The sequence below is a fragment of the Piliocolobus tephrosceles genome, chromosome 7, assembly GCF_002776525.5.
Source record: "Piliocolobus tephrosceles isolate RC106 chromosome 7, ASM277652v3, whole genome shotgun sequence".
NCBI lineage: Eukaryota > Metazoa > Chordata > Mammalia > Primates > Cercopithecidae > Piliocolobus > Piliocolobus tephrosceles.
This window is the reverse complement of record NC_045440.1, coordinates 58,354,928-58,382,713: the sequence shown is the minus strand read 5'-3', so window position 1 is coordinate 58,382,713 and position 27,786 is coordinate 58,354,928.

The window sequence follows — 27,786 nt, the reverse complement described above, 5'->3', positions numbered from 1 at the left end:
TTTTTTTTTTTTTTTTTTTTTTTTTTTTTTTTTGAGGTGGAGTCTTGCTCTGTCGCCCGGACTGGAATGCAGTGGCCGGATCTCAGCTCACTGCAAGCTCCGCCTCCCGGGTTTAAGCCATTCTCCTGCCTCAGCCTCCCGAGTAGCTGAGACTACAGGCGCCCGCCACCTCGCCCAGCTAGTTTTTTTTTGTATTTTTAGTAGAGACGGGGTTTCACCGTGTTAGCCAGGATGGTCTCGATCTCCTGACCTCGTGATCCGCCCGTCTCGGCCTCCCAAAGTGCTGGGATTACAGGCTTGAGCCACTGCGCCCGGCCCAATAAACAATATTAAACAGAATAATTTAATAGAAAATTAAAGCATACCAAGGCACATCATAATCAATTTGCTTAAAATTAATGATAAAAAAATCTTTAAAAAGCCAGAAAAAGGACAATTTTGTATAGATATACAAAAATTAAAATTATTACTGACTTTTCAGCAAAAGCAGTACAATTCAGAATGTGATTAAACAACCTTGAAACACTGAAAGATGGAGGGGTGGCGGTGGGGGGACATCCCTGTTATCCCAGGATTCTACATGCAGAGAAAACACTCTTCAAAAATATAGGTGAAGTAAATATAGTTTTGAAAAATAGAAACTGAAATAATTTATTGCTAGCATACTTGCTCTACAAAAAAATGTCAGAGGAAGCTCTTTTGTTGAAGAAAAATGACACTAGATGGAAACTTAGATCTATACAAAGGAATAGACATACAAGTGGTAAATGTGTAATTTTTTTCTCTTCCTAAAGTTTCTTCAAAAGACGGTTGACTATTTAAAGTCAAATAACAATATATTTTAAGGTCTGTAATATATGTATAAGTAGAATGTATGACAATTAAAATACAGAAGTTGCAAGGTTCTGTTTTACATGCAGTGGTAGAATACTAATTGATAGTATACCATGGTAAGTCAAAGATACATAGAGCAACCATAAAAAGAAAGTAAAACCAAAAGATACAAGAAATGTTCAATTAATCCAAAAAGAAGGTGGTATACACAATAAAGCTAGGAATTAACTCTTAATCAGTAAATTATTCGTTGCAGTAAGATATTTATTTATTTATTTAGTATCACCAGAAATCCTGCTATAAATTCTAAAAGAGCAGAAACACAGTGTAAGGTACTTAAATTGATTCACCATGTTACCTTCCATAGGCAGGTATTTCCCAGATTAAATAGTTAAGTACTTTTTAATATAGGGGCATGGAAATATGTTCACTCCAAGTATTGTTTTACACGCAGGGACAAGGAATTATACTGCTTTTATTTTTCCCTGACTCAGATCCAACTCTCTGACAATTATACATCCCAAACTTCCTACTACATCATGTTGTCATTTGATGGTGTCGTCATAGATTGGGTTTTTATTTTGGAATAAATTGCCTGAGAGAGAGTTTATTGACAGTAAGAAGTTTATATCTGCTATTTTCACTTCAAATTACATGGATTTAGAAGCAACCTTTATGCCCAGCTTAACTGTTTCTTTGGTGTTCTGGAGAAGTGTGAGATTCATAGGTGATTAAGGTGACCCACATGCTAAAATCACATTTATCACTTATTTCACTTCTGTTGTAGGTACATCTAAAATGTGCAGGACCACACTAATGTGATCATGCAAAGGCAATGATGCGCACAGAATCTTAGACTCAGTCTTGAGGATTTCTGATATTATACAACTTATCTTTGTGTTCCCTATTTATAATTATCAGAGAGGAAGAATTATATTTTATTCATCTCTGTATTCATTGCATTTAGCACATATTTTTCCCCTTTGGGAGAGCTCAATAACTTCCATTTTAAATTTAATGTATAAAGAGGGATTAACTGGAATTGAAATTAAGTGAACATTTCATCATCACTCAATGGCAACATTTTCCAGTGCAGCAAAAATTTCTAGTGCCAGAACTTTCCGTTAAGTACTAATACAAAGTGGCTGTTCTGACACTTAGAACCGATAGAAGGCCTGTATTCATTAGGGATATTCACTTGACTACATACTTACTGTAACTGTCAGGAGGTGATAATCCACCTCATCATCATAAAAATGACCATACTATTTATATCATCCATACAAATTCATAATGTGCCATTTGCCTAGCAGTCTAGCTGTCTGGCTGGTCAATAACTTAAAAGTGTAATAATCGGGGAGAGGATGGGGCAGCAGGAGGAAACATGGAGCAAAGGTACCTGATTCCTGTGCTAACTTTTGTGTTTTAACCTGTTTTCCCTTGTGTTAAACAGTATTTTCCACTCATATCAAATCCAGTTCAAAGGATACTTTCCAGCCCTCCAAATTATGATATTCACCTCTTTTCCCCTCAAGTGACTGCTAATTCAGAGAAAATTATTTGTCTCAAATTACGTCAGGTCATGTTTCCTCATTGCAGTATTTCGAGTCAGAAATTTGTTTAATTCCAATTTACCATGCAAAAAGCATCTGAATATGCTTCACTGGTGCAAATTAGCTATTGGAACAGCTTCCTCTCTTCATCACCTGTTAACTGGATTAAAAAGAACAAAATGCCATATACCGGCATAATTCCTTAAACCAACTTTGGTATTTTTGCTTCTGAATTAGAAGCCCCTAACTGAGCAGCAGACTTATACTCAAATGGCCATAAAAAGTAATGGAAACTTCTGAAAAACAATTATAATCATTAGTAAATAAACACGGTCTCTGAAAAATGACGTTCTATGGATTCCATTAATAATGATCTTCTAAGGGAAAACTTCTCTGTCAGAAAGATCTGTGAAATTGGAGATTGATATGATGCCTTTACCAATGCCCACACATGTAAAACAAAAATAGAAAACTATTTTCAGAATAAGGTTTAAGCTTAAGCGTTTTGTTTTTAGCAAAGACACTTTCTTACCAGAAAAAAAAAAAAAAAAAAAAAAAATTCTATTCAGATAAAAAGAAAAATAGACTTCAAGATGAAACTTTTCAGTTGTTAATTGAGAACAGTACAGTCTGGATGAATTATGCGTCCTCTGCACTTCAATACATAATAAGTGTTCTGTTGTTTATTCCAGAGCAAGTGTTCATACTATAAGAAGTATATCTCTAGAGTTGATGTAAAAGGTTAAGTAATGTCTCTTTCATTCTTAGAATATGATTAGAGTGCTGATTATTAACAGGAAATACTGAATTTAATTTGAACATATTATTCTTTTTAAGAGTGTTTCCCTGCCTTAGGAGAAAACATGTTAGGAAAACAGGATCCTGTTTTCTATTTACTGTACCTTGTCTTCTTTCATTTGAAATAACCAGAAGGAGGAGAATGGAAAGACACAGAGACCACAGAGTGCAAATTTTTGAAAATAGCTCTGACATGGTGTGGCTTGTTTCAGAGCCTTCATTTCACCTGGAAAGCCTTCTTAGTATACTATAAAAATATCAGTTCTGGAAAAATCTCCAAACCTCAGCTAAACATTTTTCCAAACTTCAGATTCACTCTGTTAATTCCCCTTTTCTTTGGCCTTTACCTATCCTTGTAATTTCTTAAAAAGGTGAACCAATAGAAAAACAGAAATACGATTTCAGCATGGAAGCAGGCAGAAAATCAACAGCTAGAGTAGCTGAGTGTCCAGGGATTGCTGTCTTTCAGAAAGACTTCTATTATGGCATTTCTGGTTGAAGGGGAAAAGAAAAAAGTAACTACGAAGGAAAGGAGTTTCAGCCTCATAATTCTCGGATTGGGAAACTGTTTTTCTTTCACAGTTGAAATCCCCTAGTCAGCAAGAAAGTCCTATGGGAGGAAAGTTTAATTCTTTCAGCCATTTGCTCCTACAGCTCTCAATTATAGCAGCAAAAACAATATAATGGAGTTTTAAAATCCAGTTAGGTAGATTTAAAATCAAAAATTAAGAAATGAATGATTTTTTTTGCCTTTAATAAAATCCTAAAATCACTAAAAGAAAAAAAAACTTTTTTTAAAAGTTTTCTTTATAAATTTTTCCAAAAATGCAGTTTAAAAGTCAATAAACTCAGCTACTCAGGAAGCTGAGGCAGGAGGATAACTTAAGTCCAGAAGTTCAAGCCCAGCTTTGCAACACAGTGATATCCAGTCTCTATTTAAAAAAAATAAAATAAAAAACAATTTTTAAGTTCATAAATTCATAAAATTAAATCCATCATTTTATAAAAACAAAAGAGTTCCAGGTATTTTGGTGTGTAAATATATAATTATTTATATAAATAAAAATAACTTTTCAATTTGTGCTTTTTCAAACTGAAACTGAAAGAAAACTTTTACACAAGGTAGCTCAGAAATAATCAGGGAAAGATATTTTCATCTATGAGAGGAAATAGGAAATGTTTTCTGTGACTTTGACACTTTAGCTATGTCCCTAAACCAAGACGGGTGAAAGGGATTTCTTCCAGTGCCCTGGCTTTATGATTCATGGCACTGAGTTCATTAAGTATTCGTTGAGTACAGACTAAACGTCTCATCATCGGGCTGGGTGCTGAATGGTTGCTGGCTTCAACTGTGGCTACACCATTTCCTAAATAGGTAACCGTAGGGAAGTCCATTAACTTTCTCAAGCCCTAATGTCCTCCTCTGTAAAAAATAGGTTTGTTAAAATGAGTGTCTCCCTGATAAGATTGTCACTATAATGATGTACTCACGTCATGAAATAATGCACATTCTCAGGGACGCAAGAAGTGCTCACTAAATACTATCCACTAGTATGGATTCACAAGTGTATACATACAAGTGTACGTGTAGGTGTTGCTTGTTAATGAATTAATGGATAGAACAAAGAAATGGAAAAAGGAGGAAAAAAATGGGCTCAACTTTCTGTGAGCCCATAGAAGATTCCTTCCGACGTTGACCAGAGTTTATCTCAAGGCCTGGACAGGGAATGGAAGCTATCTGGTGTCAGATGCAGACAAAAGTAAGTACCTTTAAATGTTCACCACAATCGTAGAAACTATGAACAGCCCTTCCTTTCCAACTTCGGCAAATCTCCTCCTCTTCTGTTAGTTTTTGCTTATGCCACAGAAAACATATAAAAGAACTCATAACTCATTAACCAGCAACACCTACAAGTACACTTATGTGTATACACTTGTGAATCCATACACGTCCTCAAGATATGATTATCCGAGGTACTGACAGCCTGGTTCAGTTATGAGGATGCAGCTCAGGGTCACAGCAACGCAGGTCACGTCCACACATTCTAAGGAGGCCCAGACCCTGCTCTGCACTGCTGCTGAAGAACCCACTGTTCTATTGAACCAAGTTCCTGTGAGCCATTTCACTGGTCTTCAAATATTTCATTATTCATTGTGGTAAGTTCCCTTACATATAAGAATCAAAGAAAAATGTTGCTGCCTAACCAAAAATGGAATAATCATTTGAGAAGTTATGTCCAAACGTGTGCAGATTTGTATATGCATTTAAACTGACAACTACTAAGTACCCAGGATCTACCTGGAATTCTGGATTTGAACACAAAAGAAAACTTCCAAAATGCCATACTGCACCACCCTATAGGGGTCCGAGCCTGTTGGCAGTTGGATGATACCTGAGATCTTTAAAGAATCCATTATCAAGGAAAGGATAGCATATTTCAACTCACTTTGATGACCTGCCGCTGTTTAGGTTCTATAATGTGTGTATCCAAGTGAGGGTGAGTCAGCAGCAGGAAGAAAGCTCATTAAACACTTTTCAGATTACATTATCGAAAATGAGGCTATCTGGTTGATTGTCACAGTGGGCATTACAGAGTGCTAAAGCTTCTCTGAAAACATAGGGCTGCCAGTGAGAAAAACATAGGATTAAAAATGCCACAGTTGACATCCAAACACCAGTTTTTCCATGTGACATCTGAGAAGAAAGTTTGTCACTTGACCTTAACATCATTTTAAAAAGAATAACCCATAGTTTTGAAAAATCTATGTCATGAAAAATCAAGGTCAATTTTGAAAACAATGAGACATTTTCGCATAATGTCTTTTTCACATAAGACATTGTTCGTTGAAAGAGACTTGAACAGAACCTTCAAAAGAGCAGAACATTCATTTTTCATGTGGATGCTGAGGTTAAAAATATTCTATGAACTCAAATTTTCAAGTTTACCCATGTTTTAGTCAAGGTCCTTAGTTGTAAGCAATAGAAATTGACTAATTAAGCAGAAAAAAAATACCCAGGAGTTTATTAAAACATATTAAATAGTGTACAGAATGGTTGGAAAGGCTGGAGAACATCTCTGAGGCTAAGCTGGCAAGAACATGTTTAAATCCTTCAGTGCAGAACCGGCTTGTGAGGAAACTTTGCCTGCTGCAGTTGCCACAATCCCATGATGTCACTTTGCACCCCTGCCCTTGGAAAGCCAGTTCTCTGGCTGCAAAAGGATTCCTCAGGGCATCACTTTCATCCCATTGTTTACTTTAAAACAGCAGTCTCTGGAAAGAACTGTGATTGGCCAAACCCAGCTTACCATCTGCACAGGAGATGGTAATTATACATTTTTGGATTATACCTGGGGAGTGTGGTAAGTCTCTTTCCTCTAGAATTTTTCTACAAATAGCCCAAAATATCCTTCTGACAGAAAATATAATCCTGTATTTTGAGCGATCGTCTAATTTATCCAGCAGATCAGAACACTTTTGAGAATGAAAAACAACGTGCTATCAAATAATTACTCCAGGAAAAGAGGTATAAACTGCATCACTTCAAGTAGAAATTATCACCTGGTTATAGTGACAAAGTTTTCATGCCTGGGACACATTCTCAGTGCTGCCACAAGTTTTTTACTGTCTACCAGCTTGGCTGCACTGCTCCCAGGTACAGGGCTGCAGCTCTACAAGTATCTGCTAGAAGCTGAGCAGAAACACCAGGTACAGGACCAGAAGGGGTCATACTGTCCTAAGGCCCTTCTGACATGATCCAGGCTCTCACTGGAGGAGAGTTGGTCCTGTGTTACCACGATTATCTGCTGAGCTCTCCAAATTATGCACAGCAAAAGCGTACTAACTTAACATCAGTATATTTCAAGTGATCTTGCAAAGACATTGAAAACACTTCCACAGATACCCAGATAAGGCTATTTTTTCTGTTTGAACTGGAAGGCTAATCCAATGGGGAACTCATGTGAAGGTGGAGGTAGAAATGGGTTTTTTTTAACCCTTCCCATTTCTATATTAATTGGTTAGTTTCTATCGACATAAGTAAAGTGGCTACAAATGGCTGAGACCATGAACAGCAGGACTGGATGGGTGAGCGAGCAAGGTCAGAAAGGGTCAGAAAAGGCTGCAAAGTTCTCGGGTTAATGTGGATGATTTAAATGCTTAGTACAAAATCTACCTTTAAAAATTGATTTCCTGAACTTTACATAAACTGATCTTATTTTCTTAGTTATTCTGCTTCAAAAATTACTATGAAGACTTCCACAGAATCATTATTTTTTTCTGTCAAATTTTACTACAGTCACGTGTTGCTTAATGACAAGGATATATTCTGAGAAATGCGTCATTAGGCAATTTCCTTATTGTGCCAACATCATATAGTATGCTTACATACACCTAAATGATCACAACCTATATAACCTACTACATACCTAGGTTATGTGGCTCCTGGGCTGCAAACTTGTACAGCACGTTACTTTACTGAATACTGAGGCAATTGTAATACAATTGTAAGTATTTGTGTATCTAAACATAGAAAAGGCAATGCTTTGCATTAGTACATTATGATGGCTACAATGTTGCTAGGCAATAGGAACTTTTCAGCTCTCTTATAATTTTATGGGAACATGGTCGCATATGCAGTCCATTGTTGACTGAAATGTCTTTAGTGGCACATGACTATTCCATTTTTATATTAAGAAACATTTATTGGTTACCTGCTCTTTCTGACAGTCACGGAGGTTAAGGTAATGAATATTACAGTGTCCTTGCTCCTGAGATGTTCTCTGTCTAATGGGACAATGGATATGTCAATAAGTGTGCATCATGATGTTCTAGGTGACTTGATTTTGAGCTGAGTATTATTCAAGCACACTCCAAACAACAAACTATTAGAGAAAAATCACATATACGCTGAACTATATAGACAAAGGATGGAAAACACTGATACATTTAATCCTAATACCTGCAAGTAAGAACTTAAAGAAATATAGAAAAATGACTATAATTTTGGGTTAGTTTTTAAAATAAAATAACTGAAAAACTCCCACTGCTTTTCTAAAACACAGATGTGGCCATTCCTGCAATAGATTTATGGTCCTTTTACGACCCATTAAAGTCACTGTATATGACTATTCACAGACCCAGAAACCCAGGCAATGAGGGCCAAGAATTAGTCCTCCCCAGGGTCCGTTATTCTGCTTAACTGAACTGCTGTGAAAACAAGTTGCATTATCAGGGTTTTTCAGCTGATTCTAAAAATAGTTTGAAGGCAGAAAGAAAAAGAAAGATATTGAACGGTTAGATTTGAAGGCTTGACTGATAAAATGAAATTTTTTTCTAAAAATCTTAAAATTAAGTATTACTATAGTTTCTCTTCAACTGTGAAGTAGCTGACACTGTTGTGTCACTTTTATGTGGGCGCTCACTTTTATGAAGGATAACTTTGTCCATTGACAGATGAGAAAACAAAGATCCAAAAGCGTTCAGGGCTTTACCTAAGGTCACAGAATTTAGTAAAATAACTGGGCAACAGAGTAGAGACAACCAATCCTCAGATAACCCAGAGTACCTTTGAACTAAACAAAAATCGATCTTAAAAATTTTAAATAAGCACAATAAATGGCCAGTGGCCTCTAACTTGCCTTTATGGAATAGGAGTGCCCATCCTGATGTTTTTTTTGTTTTGTCTTGTTTTTGTTTTTATTTGAGTATGGTGCTCTCAGATTTGGTTCTACACCTTGCCATACAATGATATTTAGACTTCAAAGAGGATCCTCTAAAGAATAGTGATTTGTCCTAGAATATTCAAATCTCAGACAAGGTCACACAGAATCAGGCACAGCCCAGCTATCCCACCTACTCATCCATTCAATAATGTTTACTTAGAATTTGTGTGTCAGGTGCTGTGCCTGATAAAGGGAATGCATGACAATGGGAGTGATTTATAAAGTGTAGTTTTGTGATAATTCACAGATAGAAATTAACACTTAAGGAAATCATGAAACTAAACACTGATCCTCTTCTCTTAGGACCATAGAGATATTTAGCAAGGTGTGGCAATATGCCTGCTTCTTGTTTTAGGTACTGATTCACATATTCATCTAACAAATATTTACTCAACACCTGAACCAGGCCATGCATTGGCTAAACCAAGCATGCTGAGAAGTCAAAGGGCCTAACAAATGAGATGTGCAGTTCAGCTCTCCCTCTTTAAAGAACAAACCTTACTCTTTCTGTTAAATGCAAAATTAACTTTAAGGTAACCATTCAAGGGTTACTTTGTGAGAATAAGAGGCAAAACAACTAGGGTGTCTACTTGAAGGGTGGAGTGGTAGAGTCGGTTACTGAGGTGAGATCAAGGAATGCATTGGCTATGGATATTGCAATTGTTGTTTTGCTTTGCTTGTGAAAGAAGAGGTTGAGAACTACCTTGAGATTACCTACTAATCTTTCATCAGAAATGGTCACCATGGTATTGGTATAGCAATAAAATCAGCATGAACTACTTAATGTTAAGAGGCCTGGGTCTCTTTTCGGGGTCCAAAAGGCTGAATAGCAGCTTATCTCTGCTGTTGCAGGTCAACACAAACATGACTATGAAAGCCCTTAAACTTTCCCAAAAAGTAGAAATATATCACATTTACCAAAGTGTTTAAAGCAAAGAAAAATGAGATCCTTTCCAGTCTACTGCATACTTCTTCAAGAATAAAGGATTCTTGATGGCTTCCTTGCTATTGGACATGTGCCTCCCTTCTCTCAGCAGCGCCATCTTCAGGTCCATTTTGCTCATGCAAATGGGATGCGCAAATGTGGACTAGCACCTCCTCTTTGCTGTGTAGTTTCAAGTCAATCCTCTCAGGCAGACCCTCTCACAAAATTGAGATGTGCTGACATTTAAAATGCCAGGCTGTCTTTATTGAGCAAGAGGGTTCATAAAAGTTTATTTTGTCATCATCATTTAAGAGCCCAAACATCCCTTTGGAAGCATTGCTTGGATGTCTAAAGAGCCTCACATAGAGTGTGAACTGATGAAAATTCCTGACAAAATGTTTATAGAAGCAGCAGGCCTGGTAAGGAGGCAAGTGCTCTAATCAAAATGACCACCCTGCCTGTGAAACATTCTACATTCAAGTTCCTTTCATAGGGCCAGGGCATAAAACCTGATCATAAGATGCATAGCTAATGAAAGAAACATGACTTTTAATAGGCACGGTTGACCCAGCAAACTGCATGGGGTTGGTTCATAATCTTTCACACCCATTACATCTTGCATTAATTTCCTCTCATCGTGGCTCTCATCGCTGCATGTTCTATGCCTTCATGATCCTGCTCAAATTCCTCTGTGAGTGGGTTCCATCCCCCCATAGAACTCACCTCCCTGTGAGCTTTTGGAACAGAGTATTTGCCCTGTGGCATCATGAACTACTCTTTTTATTGTGGTGTTCTCTACCTTCAAGTAGCCTTCACACTTCCTAAAAGCAGAAATTGTGGCGTAGAAAATTGTGAATTATCTACTCTTATGTTCAGTTCATATTTATTTACTGAATACAAGCAAATCATTTCTATGTGAATTGTTTAAAAATCATTAACAAATAAAACCATGAGGTGCCACCAATCCACACCCCATGCTCATGGAACAACACGGCATGACCTGGGCAGGTAGGAATAAGGGTGGTGGCAGGTCATGGTGACATGAAATGGGAAAAAATGCAAGAAAACATGGGTGGAAACCTCCAGCTCTTTGGAAAACTATGGCCATTCTTGTTATTGAAAGACTTGAACACAAATAATAAATACTTGAATGTAGCAGAGATGGGGCTGTTCACTTTATGTGAGACAAGAGGACAGAGATCATTGGCTAAGCAATGGCTCTGGAGTGACTGCATTAGAAAAAGACTGAGTGTGAAAAGCTGGCACCTCACCAGCATAGGACCACTGGTGTCCTCAGTGACAAAGGATACTGGTCAAGACATTGTTCTCCCCGATGAGCTCTAAAGTCAATCTTGATCTGCTACCAAGAGACAGAATGGCCATTCCTCTCCCATCATGGGCAAAGACAGACATTTTTCTGTACATTCTGTGTGCAGACATCTCCTAGAATATGAGAGGCACAGAGAGTGAATAAGTCCAGGTTTTTCAAGTGAACTTCTGCAGGTGGTTTTTGCTTTTGGTTTTTGTTTGTTTGTTTGTTTGTTTGTTTGTTTGTTTTTTGTTTTTTTCAAATGCATTGTATATTTGCAGTGAATTATCCCCAGAATTCAACCTGGCTGGGCTTTTCCTGGCCTTGTTTGGAACATGTTTGCCTCACAAACACTGCAAGTAGAGAGAAAACAATGCAGAAATAAGTTAACTATGGTAACTTAAGGTGTATATTGAATACAAGAAATGGATATGAACATTTACTACTCCAACTGATGTTTTCCGTGAACCAGTCAGGGAATGACAACGTGTGTTTGCATAAAATTTTGCAATTTAATCAAGTGCCTTCTTTACTCAACCAATCATAAAACATTTATTGGTACTGCTTTGTCCCTGCTTTATTTTGTGACTTTCAAGCTTTATTTCTAAGCTGTCTTCTTTCCTCCATCTGCACTGCCTCCATCTTTCATTTGGTCACAGTTTTGTGATGGCCTATGTTTCTTCTTGGGCCCCACAATTCTGTTCCCCACACAGCACCCAGAGTGCATTTTTAAACATACATTAAATCATGTCACTCTTTGCTAAAATCATTTCATGAATTTCTGTTGCATTATTTAAAAATTCAAAGTCCATAGGATGGTGTACCATGTCATGTTAGTAAAATAAATCAGTAAATATTATTATTTAAGAAATGTAGTTATTGTGGCAATTATGAGGATGGGTTGAGGAAGGAGGGGACCAGAGCAGGTTTTGAAATGAACTGATGAGCCCTGAGGAGGATGTGAACTGGAGCTAAATGTATGCTGAAAAAAAAAAAAAAAAAAAAAAATACATAGGTTGCATTAGGAGTCAGAATTGGTAGACCAAGTGGGCAATGAAAATGATAAAACGGGAAAATTAGAGAATGACTTCTAGGGTTTTGATTTTAAATAATTCATTGATTGCAAAATGCATGAGAAGGAACATGTGGCACATAGCACAGAGGAAGAAAGGAGAGAAAAAGGAGAGTGAGAAGGGTTGCAGGGACATGGAAGTTATTTATTAACAAACATTCAGGGAGCACGTACTGTGTACCAGGCACTTCTCCAAGGATTAACAAATGTTAACTCATTAAAGCTCCTAACAGCCTTCCAAGGCAGCTGCTATTACTACTAGCCTATTTACAGATGAGCGAAATGAAGCATAGAGATGATACGTAATTTCTTCAAGATCCTACAGCTTGTAACTGCTGGAGCAGAGATTGAAACCCAGTTGGGCTGGCTCCAGAGTTTATGCTGGAATCACTCTGTGGCATGGTCTCTCTGAGAGGTCCCCAGGTGGGAGAGGCTCAGGTTGTGCTCAAGGATAAGCAGAGCCAGGTCACTACAGAGGCCTGGATAGGTGTGAGTCATGTCCAAGGTGAATGGTGAGAAAGACCCGGAGTTCAGACTATGGTCCCCTTCCAGAGTCCTTTCTGATATACTATGCTGCTGCACGGAATCAAAATAAAAATAAATAAATAAATAAAATAGATAATAGTTGTGAATGCCAGATATAATTTCAGAGTATTAAAGATGATAGGGAACATTCACGTTGTTCAAGGAAAAAAATCAGCAATGAACTGGCAGAAAATCTTCACTGATATCTAGTTCCCTTCCACAGAGCACTGCAGCGTGCCCGTTTAGCGAGCAGATGGGCGTAGCAGCCACATGCCTCACATGATCACAGATAGGTTTTAGATTTCGGAATCAGGTACGTTGAAAGTTTTCAGCCAATGGGGATCAGGATATATGATTTTTATTTATTTATTTTTAAGTGTGGCAAAATACATGAGATAAAATTTACCATCTTAACCATTTTTAAGTGCCTAGTTCACTATCAGTAACTACATTCACATAGTGTACAGCCATCTCCACCCTCCAGCTCCAGAACTGGTCATCTTCCCAAACTGACTCTCTCTACCTCTTAACCCCCACCCCTCCATGACCGCTTCATCCCAAGTTTCTGGCAACCATTATTCTACTTTTCATCTCTAAGGATTGGGTGATTTTTCTATTTAATCAGGTATCTTCTTTGTAAGGCTCCCAGAGTGTAAGTTGCTGAACTTGAGGGTAGAACTGAATCCTTCCTAAGGAAAACAAAAATGAATTTCACCCCACAGCAAAACAAAACAAGACACAACAAAACAGAAAACCCTTTATGGCTTCTTCCTGTTAGTCTACACCTCTCCCCCATCTACCCTTTGCCCATTCCAGTAATGTTCCTGGGGCAGAAACTATGGTTAATGAGAGACTGTTCCAATGTTCAACTCCCATATACTAAGGAATTGGGAAATAAAGAAGTTTTTAATATGATTTCTCTATGAAATTACTCATGTAATCCAAAGATGCCCTTATTAATACTTGCTCTGAACTTGGAAACCTTTGAACTTCCCTAGGTACCAGGAAACTAAAGATCTTTAATTTAATAGGAGAAACCACCCTTTCTCTGAAACATCTCTGTGAGAGCAAATATATGCTAGTCACATCAAAGAAAAGATGTGTGTTGGAGATGTGAATGTTCAAACTTTGCATACTTGATAATGAAATATGCTTCAAGAAAACAGAGAACTTAGGCTTTGGAATGAGTCGGGTGTGAGTTCAAATCACGGGTCTGCCATTGAGCCATACGGTGGAGTTAGCAAGCAAGTTTATTCTTCGGAGCCTTAATTTTCTCATCTGAAAATGGGAATAATAGACTGTCCTCACAGGCCCAGGTAGAGAACAAATAGGGCAGTGTGTAGAAATGCTTTGAAACTTGGTAGGCCTTCTCTAAGTGCCATTTTTCTCTAAGTGCCATTTTCCCCCAGGTTGTATTTCTAGTATGACACATTTTGGCTGCAGATTTTTATTTATTTTCTGAGGTTACATAGAAATGCTCCAAAATGAGATGATATCTTGTAATATAATTATTTTACAATGCTAACTGAACTAAGTCCAAAGAATATTTTTTTATTTTACTCTGAGATTTCATAAGAAAGAAACATATATATACACACATATATATGCATATAATGTTACCCCATATTAAGAACTTGCCACCAAGGAACAATGTTTGCCAAGCAACTTGTGGCAATGTACCTGCTCTAAAGACAGCATCTGTCATGTTGAAAGTAGTGACACCTCAATAGGCAAGAAGAGCTTCAAAGCCCTGCTGGACCCTCAACACAGGCAGGTCTGTGGGGCCAGTGCCACATTCCAGATCCCCTAAATGTTTTCCCTAATAAGCTGAAACTTCCTTTAGTATCAGAAAAGCATGTGAAAAACCCTTAACGTTGTTTCAAGAAATAAATTAGAGTTTAAGGGATTATAGAGGAGACTCAAGTGTCTTCTAATTTCTACTTGGTTTTAATTCCACATATTGAATTTAAACCAACTTGAGTTAATTTAACGAAGGTGTAAGTTCTGAACAAATATTAACCAGGCTGAGGCTCTCGCATACCAAAAACATTGCTACAAACCACTCGCTTCCCATGGATTCTTGTTTCATCTTATGAACTCACGTAGGAATGGCAGACTCCTATGGTTGTTCTGGCTTAATGAGAGCAAAGAAGCTCTTCTGTGGAAGAAATGCTGGCAGTACAGTCAACAAGTTGCATTTTAGGAAAAATTCATATGGGGTTGAAAATGATTTAAAATGAAGAACAAGAAATAAATCACTAAAGTTATTTTAGTTTGACATAATAATAAGTCTAATGTTTGGATCTTTTGTGGTTTACATTTTCATGAACCAAGTCAGGCTCACAATGGCAAAAGGGCAATGAAACCAGCTCAGATGTCAGTGTTAACCAAAGCTTCCCATTCCTGGGTGTGTGCACCAACCCCTGCTGGTCTGGATTCCTTTCCTGCTTCTTCACTTTCCAAGTTTCCCTTCTTTTAGTCTTAGAGATCTGACTTATTCTGCTGTCGGGAAACCATTTTTATAAAAAATTTCACAAAAGGGTTGCTAATGGTAGAATGATTTATCAATTTTCACAAATATAGTACCCTTTCTTCCCCAACTTGCCCCTACCATACATATATAAGATGTTAGCAAAAGTAAGGAATAAAAAACTTTTAAAATTATCAAGTCTTTCAAATATATATGTGTGTGAGAGTATGTGTGTGTTTAGTATGTGCATATAGTACATGTGCATATAGTACATGTATATACACAAATATAAGTGTGTATATGTGTATATAATACACATATACACACATATTTAATACACATATGTGTATTGTTATATATATACATATATAATACATAATATATATATAATTTAATTTTGTATGTATACAATCCTGAATTTCCTGGACTTTATTCTTTTATGTTCTTCTGCTCATTAAGAAGTTACTGTTCTCCCCATACCCCTTCTTCCTTTGTCCTTCCATGGTATCTGGGCAAAACTCACCCTACACTATCCACACACATCCCACACTTCCAGGTTTGAGGAGGAGGAAAGTTACCACACTTTGATGTTGTATTTAGTTATAATAACAGAATTCAGGCAGGCCAAAAATTGATCCAAAGAAAATTACCTTTTTTTTTAATCCTTGTTCTTCAGCAACCAGGTTGCTGTGTCTGATGGTGTCCTTCTGGCAATGGCACTGTTACAGTCGGTAGCTCTGCAGATGTGAGCAGGGCAGAAGAGCACCCCAGCTCCCTCATTAGGAATGTCTGGATACCATCAGCTGATGGTCAAGTGGTTGTTAAGCTGTCTCTCTAAAGTAATTGGTCACAGCTGCTGCCAAGGAAAGGCAGGCTCCTGCTAGATAGAAAACACCTGGAGCCAATGGTAATCAACAGCTTCCTGATAAGATCTCAGGAGTTGCTCAAGTGGGCTCAGGCATGCACACTAAAAGGCAAAATGGTGGAATTTAACTGCTCTATGACCTTTCTCTAGGAACATTCAATTGGCAAGGGAAAAACACCTCAAATGAGCATGTGCACAACTTTGGTAAACATAATACACATGCGACCACTCCCAAGTGCTGGTAGATCACTGCTCATGTGGACGGCCCACCCCAAGGAAAAATCAGGGGAGGAGAGATACAAAACCCCAGAAGCATGCCAATGTCTAAAAGCCCCACTCAAAGGTCAGACAGGACACTTGTATCTCTCAAGTCACCCACTTGGCCCTCTTTCAAGTGTAATTTACTTCCTTTCGTTCCTGCTCTAAAACTTTTTAATAAACTTTCACTGCTGCTCTAAAACTTGTCCCACTCTGCCTCAGAATCTTCTCAAGATTCTGTGATCAGACCACAGGTGACTTCTCTATCTGGACTGAGAATTAGTATTTAATCCTGATTTTATTACTTATTAGCTCCGTAAACTTGCACATTCCTTAATCTCTCCAAGCCTCAGTTTTTGCATTTGTAAAATGAGTAAATTAGATTATATCTATTGTGCCACCCAGCTGTAAAATGTTATGTTTCTAATTATTTAATATCTGCAATGTGCATAGTAGCATTAACTATTATGTCATGCTCCCTCAGCTGGGTGGCCTAATTTTATCCCACACTTCTCATTAAGTCATCATCCTACAGTGTCACACTGGACTTTTCTTCCAATCATTTTCCTTTCTCTCTCAAAGGCAAATTTGACTGACTTTGAAAATCTGTCAATTCTCCTTAGTTTACTAACTTTATGGGATCCAAATTATACTGTTAAACGGTAAACTCAAGCAAAAGAATAAACATGCATAGCCAGAGAATTTTGAAAAACAAAAGTAATAAAGGAGATCAGCCCAAATAAATAACAGGGGGACAATTCAAAGCTATACAATTAAAGAAATTCAGAACTGATGCAAAAATACAATGTATGGGGCCACAACAAGGCTGGAAAGAAGACCAAGAACATATGGAAACTTATACTATAATATTGAAACTTCAAATCAGCAGGTAAATTATGGATCAACTGTCTACTCAATTAGAATAAATTAAAGTTGAAATACTTACACCTTATAGCAAGATAAATTCCAAATGGTACAAAGATGTAAATATTGTTAAAAATCATAACCATCTTAGAGGATGTAAATATATTTTAAAATATAATACTAAGTATAATTTCTAAGCATTCCATGAAACTTAGAAAGCATAAAAAATCAGAAAAATTTGACTACAAGAATTTTAAAACATTTATGAAAAAGCAAATTGAAAACAAAGTTAAAAAAAGAAGGAAAAACAACTACATCACATATGACAAAGGCTAATTTTATTAACAAAGATCTCTTACAAATAAATGTGAGAAAACCTAAACCTCAGAAAAATGGGCAAAGATTGATCACAGGAAAAAATTACGTAGATGGCCAATAAACAGATGGGCACAGATAAGCCTGACTGATGCCTTCAGCCTCAATCAGCAACTCTATGTGTGGTGTGAGAGGGATGAACAGGGACCCTGGTGCCTAATGGTTTACATTTTAACCTCCTGTCTTCAATTTTCAGCTGTATGGCTTTGGACAGCCGACTAACCAGTTCTGAGCCTTGGTTTGAAGGGAGTAATAACGGTATGTACCTCCTATGGTGGTTTGAGAATTAAATGAATCAATATTTGTTTGGGATTGAGTCAATAGTTGTATGAGATTTATAGTATTCCAAATAACGTAGAAGATAATTTTTGTAGGACAATTTGTAAATGTCAATATTATAAATACCCCTACTCTGGCAATTTTTCCACTTTTAGAAACTCATTCTACAGATTTACTCTGTAGAATCATATATACAAGGTTGTTGTATATATGATTTTAAAAATAAAAATTAAGGAAAATATCAAAATGCTCCTGAGAGACTCGCAAAAAATGAATTTTGGTTATATTAAGGAAGGCTGCATAGTCATTGAAAGGAATGAGGCAGCTCTATATCTATTAAAACAATAAGATATCAGTTTATATTGTTTAGGGAAAAAGAAAGTTGCAGAATAAAAGTGTGTTGTGTGTGTGTGAAAGAGAGTAGGCTATGGGGCTAATGTTTGTGTCTCCCCAAATTCATTTGTTGAAGCCCTAATCCCCAATATGAGGATGTTTGGAGACGGAGCATTTGAGAGGTGATTAGATCATGAGGACAAAGTCCCCATCATGGGATTAGTGCCCTTATAAGAAGAGATGACAGAGATGACCTCTTTGCCACATGAGGACACAGCTCTGCAAACCAGAAAGAGGGCCCTCCCTAGGAACCGAATGGACTGGCACCTTTATCTTACTTTTCCCAGCCTTCAGAACTGTGAGGGAAAAATTGCTGTTAAGCCACTCGTAGTCCATAGTATCTTATTATAGCAGCCTGAGCTGACTAAGATGTGTTGTATGTGTGTGTTGTGGCATCAGAGAGGATCTTCACCAGCCCTGAGGGCATTTACCTCTGAGGCTGGAACTGGCAGGGAGGAAGCAGAAATGAGGGGGCTGGGGATGCAGAGAAGGTACAGCAGGCATGGAAGACTGATAGAACTAGCAAGGAAACACGCGTGCCACACTGAATAGGCCCTTTCTCCTCCAGGAAGCTTTCATTGACTACTATTTATTAATACTCACAATAATTGCAAACCTTTCTATAGCAGCCACAATCTGCCTGGAATAAGTATTTCACATATATTAACTTACTCGTCAGTACATCCCTATAGAAGAGATTCATTGATTACTTTTCTTTTACAGATAAAGAAACCAAGGGAAAGAAAGATTGAGGAAGTTGCCCAGATAACAGAGCAAGGAGGAGAAGTGCTGAGATTTCACTTGGGTGAGCTGGCACCAGCATCGACAGGACAACCCCCACAAGATAAAGTGGCCAAGGACATGGGCCCAAATCTCACCTCAACTGAAGATTCATATTGCAGCAGTCTGCATAACAATATACCAACCACAAGTGAAAAAAATGATATAAGGCATGTGTTACTGGATTTTATTTCTTCATATTCAACACACATTAGTATTTTCCTAGGAAATTATTCTGGGAATTAAAATTTTTGGTTTCTGCCAGGCACAGTGGCTCACACCTGTAATCCCAACACTTTGGTAGGCCGAGGCAGGCAGATCACCTGAGGTCAGGAGTTTGAGACCAGTCTGGCCAACATGGCGAAACCCTGTCTCTACTAAAAATACAAAAATTAGCCTGCTGTTGTGGCGGGCACCCGTAATCACAGCTACTTGGGAGGCTGAGGCAGGAGAATCGCTTGAACCCGGGAGATGGAGGTTGCAGTGAGCTGAGATTGCACCACTGCATTCTAGCTTGGGGGGTAGAGCGAGACTCTGTCTCCAAAAAAAAAAAAAAAAAAAAAAAGGTTAAAAAGGTTTCATGCCCAATTTGATCCTTAGGAGAGTCTTTAATAAGCCGGAAGCCTCTTCTCCTTCCCTGGGATTTCTGTGGAGGGTCCACAAGGACTGGGTGTCTCTGTTGCTGGGGGTCCTGGGAAAACAGTAACTTTCCATCAGACTTCTCTGCCCTAGGGCAGGCCCAGCCATCCCAGCAGGGCCATGGCGCTGGCTCCACAGGGCAGTGCTGCAAGAACCACACACGACAGAGTCCCCATTTTCCCTGAGCCTCCCTGGGACTGCTGCTTTCAGAGCACACACCCTGACCGGGCTGGCTTTCCTAAAGCTCATGCAGCTTCAGCCAAAAGCACTCCAACTAGAACACATCCTGAACAGTTCAGCACGTACTAGATTCTATCCGTAGTCTGGAATTTATCATTTTTAAAAGTAGTAATATCATAAATCAAGCATTGACAATGACTGATAGTCCTCCTTGGTCCCAAGTTCCTACTCTTTATAGTAAATTAGAGGCTTATCAGGGCACCTTCACTTTTTTTTGTTTTTTCAGATTCCTAATTTAATGCTGAGGCTATCATTACTTCACCTCCCTAAAGCATCCATCACTCAGAAGCAACTCAGATTCTGGGAAATCTTTATGTAGCTCAAACAAGTCACAAAACAATGTTTTTCTAAATTTTTAGTCTTCAGTAGAAATTTCTAAACATATATTGATGAAAAAAATAGGTGGTGGGAACTTTGAGGACTGATCCAAATGTCATACATTTCATATCAAGCCAGATCAGTAACAGTTGGTACCAAGCTGCCAGTTTGATTGAGGACATAAGTTATATTCAGCCCAGAATTTGGTTTCCAGAACTCCAGTCTCCAAGTTACTCTTATGCAGTTCAAAGAGAAACTTGTTCAGAAGAGCTGTTATGGTGCTTAAAGCGACTCACTGTAAAGAAAGCCAAGAGATGGCTGGCCAGAATTGTAAATGGAAAAAAAAAAAAAAAAAAAATGGGTAAATGTGGCTTGGCAGGAAATGCCTGGAAAATGTGAAGTGAGGAGGGAGTGAGGAGGCAGTGTCAAAGCAAAGGCAGTATTTGTCAAAAGAAGTGAAAATTATGGCATTGCCAAGCTACTTCCAAACCAAATGGACAATGAGCAGAGAATAAAACTGGCTTCTGAGGGCTTTAAATAAATTTTGTGTTTTCACAACAGCCGCCTCTTCCAAACCATTGGCTATCTTTAGTTGTAGGATCACCTGCAGTCTTATTTGCACATCTGTATTATAATTTAGGTTTGTGGTTTATATTCACAGATTCACTGCAACCTTCTATGTTTGCTGTAAAAATGAACTGAAATGAGCCTGTATTTAACTATAAGAAAATGAAATTTGGAGGACATAAATAACAATAAAGAGCATATGACAGTGTCTGTATTTATAACCAAACACTTTATTTTGGATGGGGCAGGAGGAGGAAAGGAAAATTTAGAAATATCAATAAAGCTTTTTCCTATGACATGTTTTTAAAATTGTAAAAAGCTATATTTATGTGCTTCTGGAGGTGTTATATAATTATATGGCTCTCCTAGCATTTTTGACCACAGAAAACCTAACTGTTGTCTGGGAGATCAGAAGGATAGAATCCACCCACCTCTGCAGTGTAAATTATCATCCAATATCAAAGAGTTCTTCTTCCCCTGAAAGGCTTCCTCAGGTTCCCCACCGGCTACAAACCCAAGCCCAGCAGTTCACAGACCTCACCCAGCCCTTCATTCACTCAGCCTAGCCCTGCAGTCTTGCCTCGGCCTCTGATCCTTCCAGCGCATCCTGCTTGATCAAATCAAATCGTGTCCATCACTTGAGTGTGGCACGTGCAGATGCTGTTGTTCCCTGTGCCCACCTGGTAAATTGTCAAACAAAACATTTTCCTTCATTTTCCCATCGAGGAGTGAGCTCGCGCTTCTCCTTGCTCCCTGGGGCCTCTGTTCCTCGCTGTGTTACACTCTTCTAAGGTTGTAACCATCCACATATTTTTCCATTATCCCTGTTAGGCCCTGAGCGTCTCAAGTGCAGGTGCTACGTCTTATTTTGAGGATAATTCAAAATACCAGAGGGGCCCGGATAAGCTTAATTTGCTTGATTCCTAGCCATGATCTAATGATGGTACTTTGTAGCATAGCTGAGTGTTATTATCTTCACCCAATGAAAACATTCTTGATTTGAGAATTTCATCCAGTCCTCAGAGCAGGATTAGACTGAAGCCTGTTTTGAATTTGTAACACCAGAGTGATTTTTTAAAATTGTAAGCCCTGTGCCAGCTGCCTGTGTATAACAACCTTCCCTGCCTTGCTAAACCTTCCCAGGAACCCTGATCCCTTCGCTATACCTGAGGACACTGCACCTCAGGGCAGATCACTGAGCTGACTCAAGGCTCCTGGGTGGAACTCAGGGTGCCGAGGTGGGTGCTCAGTTGTGTTTGATGCCAAAACCAGAGCTCTCCCAAGTGTTCTTGGAGATCGAGTCAAACTCCTCTGCTGGGTTTATAAGGGACATTCATCACTGGCCCCGGCTTATTTCCCCAGCACAGTTTTGCATCCAGCCCTCTGAGCACCAGGTCTGCTTGGCCACCCTGAGCCAGTTTCCATTTCTGCTGTACATCAGGCTTCCCTCCTTCCCCGGGACTCCGCACAGTGTTCTCCTAGACCGGAACACCCTCTCCCTGCATGCCATCCTGAAAACCCGAAAAGTAGAGAAAACATATTGGATTTTCTCTGTCAGATTGGATTTTTGTATGCATCGAGGTTGAAGATTTTCAATATTGGAAGTGTATCATTATCCAAAAAATCTTGAGTTTTTGGTGAATCTAGTTCATCAAACTGCATTATATATTAACAAGTGTTAGAGGGACAAGTCTTCAACTTTGAAATAAGATTCAACAAGCTTTATCTACGTGACAGAAAAACAGCATTACTTCATTTAATTCATGCAAAAAAAAGTCATCATCTTGATATTTAACCAGTGACACAACAAATATCATAACTGTCTGAAATATTAAGGTCATTGGACTATTTGTCAGTTCCTTATTTTATTGAATAGATTGTTAAAAGTTTTCTCAGGTAAAAGAGTGCAGGGACTTGCCAGTTAAGGGTGATTGTTATGGTAGTAGCATAGGTACCAGATGATGTTTTTGTATATATAAATCGTATATCTGGCCGGGCGCCGTGGCTCACGCCTGTAATCCCAGCACTTTGGGAGGCTGAGGCGGGCGGATCAGCAGATCAGGAGATCAAGACCATTCTGGCTAACACGGTGAAATCCTGTCTCTACTGAAAAATACAAAAAAAAAAAGTTAGCCGGGAGCGGTGGCGGGCGCCTGTAGTACCAGCTACTCCGGAGGCTGAGGCAGGAGAATGGCGCGAACCTGGAAGGTGGAGCTTGCGATGAGCTGATATCGCGCCACTGCACTCCAGCCTGGATAACAGAGCAAGACTCCGTCTCCAAAAAATAATAATAATAAAACGTATATCTATCTCTCTATGCATGTAATTTTATGCAAGGTAGTGATTTAAATAGTGAAAAGAATCTGACTTGTTAGTAAATACACTGCGACACTTCCTATTGAAATTCAGATGATATCAAACTTTAGGTCATTTTGGTTTGGTGTCTTTAACTCCATAGCCAACTTCCCCCACTCAGTGTCACTATCTATTCAATGTAGAAACAAATATTATTTGTAGGTAGTATTGTAAGTATACATAGTATTTGCAGGTAGAAACAAATACTATTTAACTGGTTGGGCCAGTCATCCTTATTTCTTCTGGATAAGACATGAGACATCCTGTATCCCACTGGTAATTTAAATGATCTCTCGCTTTCCACTAGAGAGCCATGAAATTCTATCCAGAGAGAAATACTGTCCTATCACTGCACGTGATCGCAGAAGGCAGAATTGATAGCGTTCACACTCATAACCCAACATTTTCAAAGTTGTATCTTCACCAAAACTTCAATTCTGGCCTTAACTTTTGACCGGATTATATAATCTCTTGATATAATTTGTAGCTTTCTTTCTAGTGGTTTGGCAAAGAGAAAGTAAATGTGTTGTTGGGTCCAAAATATACTTTTTACAGGATTCTTACAAGAAGGATCTTAAAAATCTGTTATATTTGGAGATAGACCTAAACATTTTGTATCACATCTCTAAAATGCCTTACAGGTTTTTTTCAGCATTTTCCACTTTTTTCTTCCCTTATGCAACCCTGTGAGGCAGGGCCAGTTGAATTAAGATAATTCAACAGATTTTACAGATAATTAAGTAAGCTTGGAGAGGCCGATGCACTAGCCCCGGCTAGTGAGTGGTAGAGCTAGGATGGGATTTAGATGTTTTGAGTCTTAGCCCTCAAACTCTGCCTGAACTGGGAGGCAGGTTATGAGCTGCTTTATGTAATGAATCTCTAAGCACACTAAGCTACTAGGCAGAGTCTCTAATTTATCCTGCTAAGGTTTTCATGAGTCACGAAAGTGTCAGATAACACAGTTCTCCAAAGCAAACAATACTAGATCAGTTGCCTCAATCTGCTGTGCTCAAGAGATATTCTAAAAGGTCTCTGTCTCCTGGGACTGCTAGCTTTGGAAAAAAGGATGAGAAGCAAAGAGATGAAGAACAGAGGAGGAAAAGGCCTTGAAGACTGACTCCATCAGTCTTAGTTTTGCTGCAGCTGGCTCTAGGCGAACTAAATCATCACTGCCCACCTACCTCAAAGGAACTAGAACAACAAATATTTAAATATTTACAGGAATCTACAAATTGCATCCATATAGGAATGCACTGTGACTAGGTGGCTTTATTTTAAAAGACCGACAAAGCAGGATGAGGGCAATTTTGCCAACAGGACTACATCTATTGCCAGTAAAAAGGTTATAAAAATTAACAAGAAAAGTCATATGTGTTTAATACAATATAAGCACATTCAGGCAGCGAATTGATCCAATTATCCTGAGGACTGAAACCAACCATCCTTCCCCACGACACCCCACACTCACTCAATGAGTACCGCCATCATTCTTACTTCGCCTCCAGATACACCAAAGAAAAAATAAAATTACTTTTAACATAATTATCTTCCTAAGTAAGACATAAAACATTTGAAGGTCTGAATTATTTGGCATGCCTAACTTTGATTCCTATACTCTGATTTTGTTAGTCTCTCTCTCTAACATTTGTCAGAATTTTAGAGTTGACTGTATTGAGTTATAATAAAAACATTATGTAAAAAGTAAACCCAACAGACACCCGTAGCAGCATTACCTCATTTAATTCATCTGCTTTCCTCCCTTATTGTTCTGCATGGTTGATGATGACAGACAGCTCCTTTTGGTGCATATCAGAGATGAATATGCAAAGAGGGCTGTAGCATTTATATATTTACCCATTTACGGCACATGTTACCATACTTATGCTACCAGTTAAGGTCTGCAAGACAGGAATGAAAAAATTTTCAACTGTTTTACTGCCTAAAAATCACATTTGCCTCTGCAGGCTGCTACTTAAATCCTTTCAAGAGCTTCATCTTCTTATCCAGGCCCTTAAGCCCCAGGCCATGGGCTGCTGCCAACTCCCAATGCCTGAACACAAGGTCTATGACCCACTTAAGCTGAATTTCTTTTCCAATCCTTTGCTTCCTCCACTCTACGGTAGAGTTTGTTCAGATCCAGCAGTACCAGGCATTACCTCTCAAGACCCTGAGGGTCAATGACAGAGGGTGTCATTTATTTGTCTGGTGTTGGGGAAATAAAAGATGGAGAAGATGCTGAAAACTTAACAGTGTTGTAGTTTGAGGTATTTTAGCAAATGTCCTCTGGCAACATTAAGAGGAAGTGCATGGTGTCTCACACCTGTAATCCCAGCATTTGAGGAGGGCCAGGTGGGTAGATCACCTGAGGTCAGGAGTTCGAGACCAGCCTGTCCAACATGGTGAAACCCCATCTCTACTAAAAATACAAAAAAATTAGCTAGGCATGGTGGCACACAGCTGTCATTCTAGCTACTCAGGAGGCTAAAGCAGGAGAATCATTTGAACCCAGGAGGCAGAGGTTGCAGTGAGCCGAGATTGCGCCATTGCACTCCAGCCTGGGCAACAAAGACAATAAGAAGGAAACTCTAACTCAGAAAAAGAAAGAGAGAGAGAGAGAGAGAGAGAGAGAGAGAGAAATTCCACCAGCTGGAAATCTGTATTACGATTTTGTTCCACTGTTGGATGGGAAAGCTAGCACAGTAATGTGCACAGAGAAACTGCTCAAATATATATAATAAAAGAGCAAGATTCAAAGATTTGTAGATTCTGATTCACATACTGGTCAACACCAATAACCAAATTGAGCAGAAAATGTCCAAGTCGTCCCCTCACTTATGGCCACATGGTCAAGTGAATAGTGACACATGAAAAGTCAAACCAAGTAACTGAGTAATTGAGGCCATAAGATCTACTACAAGATTTATGAACTTTGGTGCACAATTTGCAACATTATATTGCAGGTATATATATAAAGATTTCTAAGTATTGCCAACCTTTTTATAAAATATACAACACACACATTATTATTTGAGTAGCAATTCAGATTATATTTTATGGGAACACATTTACTTAAAATAGCAAAATAGGATAGTAATTACCCTCGCCTGATGTTGCTTATTAACTGCAGGTGAAGTTAATATCTGTTCAGAGTCAGCTTCTACAGACTCAAAAGCCAAAGTAAACAAGGGCCAAGGACAATGATGTGTCTTTCTTTATATCTGGAAATAGATCAGAGCAGGAGACCACAACAGAACGCACAGTCTACTCAGCAGAGATCGTCTGGAAAAGACTCAGGCTCTCTGAGGCAGGGAGAGGCACTGCCATCAAGCCAAACAGAGCAGCAGAGGTGTACATTTACATATGTACATTACTTGTTAAGGTTGACATGCTACTTTCTCCACATATGGCCAGAAAATTGAGTTATAGTGTGGTGTTAGAGATGTTAATAATTCTCTCAATAACCAAAGAGAGAAGGTATATATCCCCATATGCCATATATATGCCATATATGTGAGAGATTCTTGTTCTTGCATATGTGAACCCCGAAGATTTGAGACAGGTCTCAGTTAGTTTAGAAAGTTTATTTTGCCAAGGTTGAGGACACATGCCCATGACACAGCCTCAGGAGGTCTTGATTGACATGTGCCCAAGGTGGTCAGAGCACAGCTTGGTTTTATACATTTTAGGGAAACATGAGACATCAATCAACACATGTAAAATGAACATTGGTTCAGTCCAAAAAGGTGGGACAACTCGAAGCAAAAGCAGGACAACTCGAAGGAGGGGAGGGGGCTTCTAGGTCACAGGTAAGTGGGAGACAAACGATTGCATTATTTTGAGTTTCCGATCAACCTTTCCAAAGGAGGCAATCAGATATGCGTTTATTTCAGTGAGCAGAGGGATAACTTTGAATAGAATGGGAGGCAGGTTTGACCTAAGCAGTCCCCAGCTTGAATTTTCCCTTTAGCTTAGTGATTTGGGGGTCCCCAAGATTTATTTTCCTTTCACACTTATTGTATTAGTCAGCTCAGGCTGCATAACAAAATACCACAAAATGGGTGGCTTGCGCAAACACCAGAATTTATTCCTCGAAGTTCTGAAGGAACCAAGATTAGGGTGTTGACAGGCTAGTTTCCCTTGCCTCTCTCTTTGGCTTATAGATAGTCATCTTCTCCTTGTGCCACCACATGGCCTTTTGTCTGTGCTTGTGTCCCCCTGGTGTCTCTCTCTTGTAAGCACATCAGTCCTGTTGGATTAGGTCCCACCCTTTGGACTCCATTTAACCTAAATTGTCTCCTTAGAGGTCCTGTTTCTAAATGCAATCAAATTGTGGTTTAAGGCTTCAGTGTGTGATTTTTTGGGGGGACACAAGTCAGTCCATAACACTTATTGTAGGACAAAGCTGAACTGATCTAAATTAAACTCCTGCAGCTTCCTGTTTAGCATGTTTGGGTGTGTTGAATTCACATTTGAATATCTCCCTATATGAGTTTCGAGGTTGTGACCAGCTGTAATATTATCAATACCTGGGATTTTGGAAATATTTTGTCACTTAAAAGGCACTTTTGCACATATAGGGTATATTCAGCAGCTATTATAACCTTCACATAATAAAGAAACAGGTGGGTGGATCATCTGAGGTCA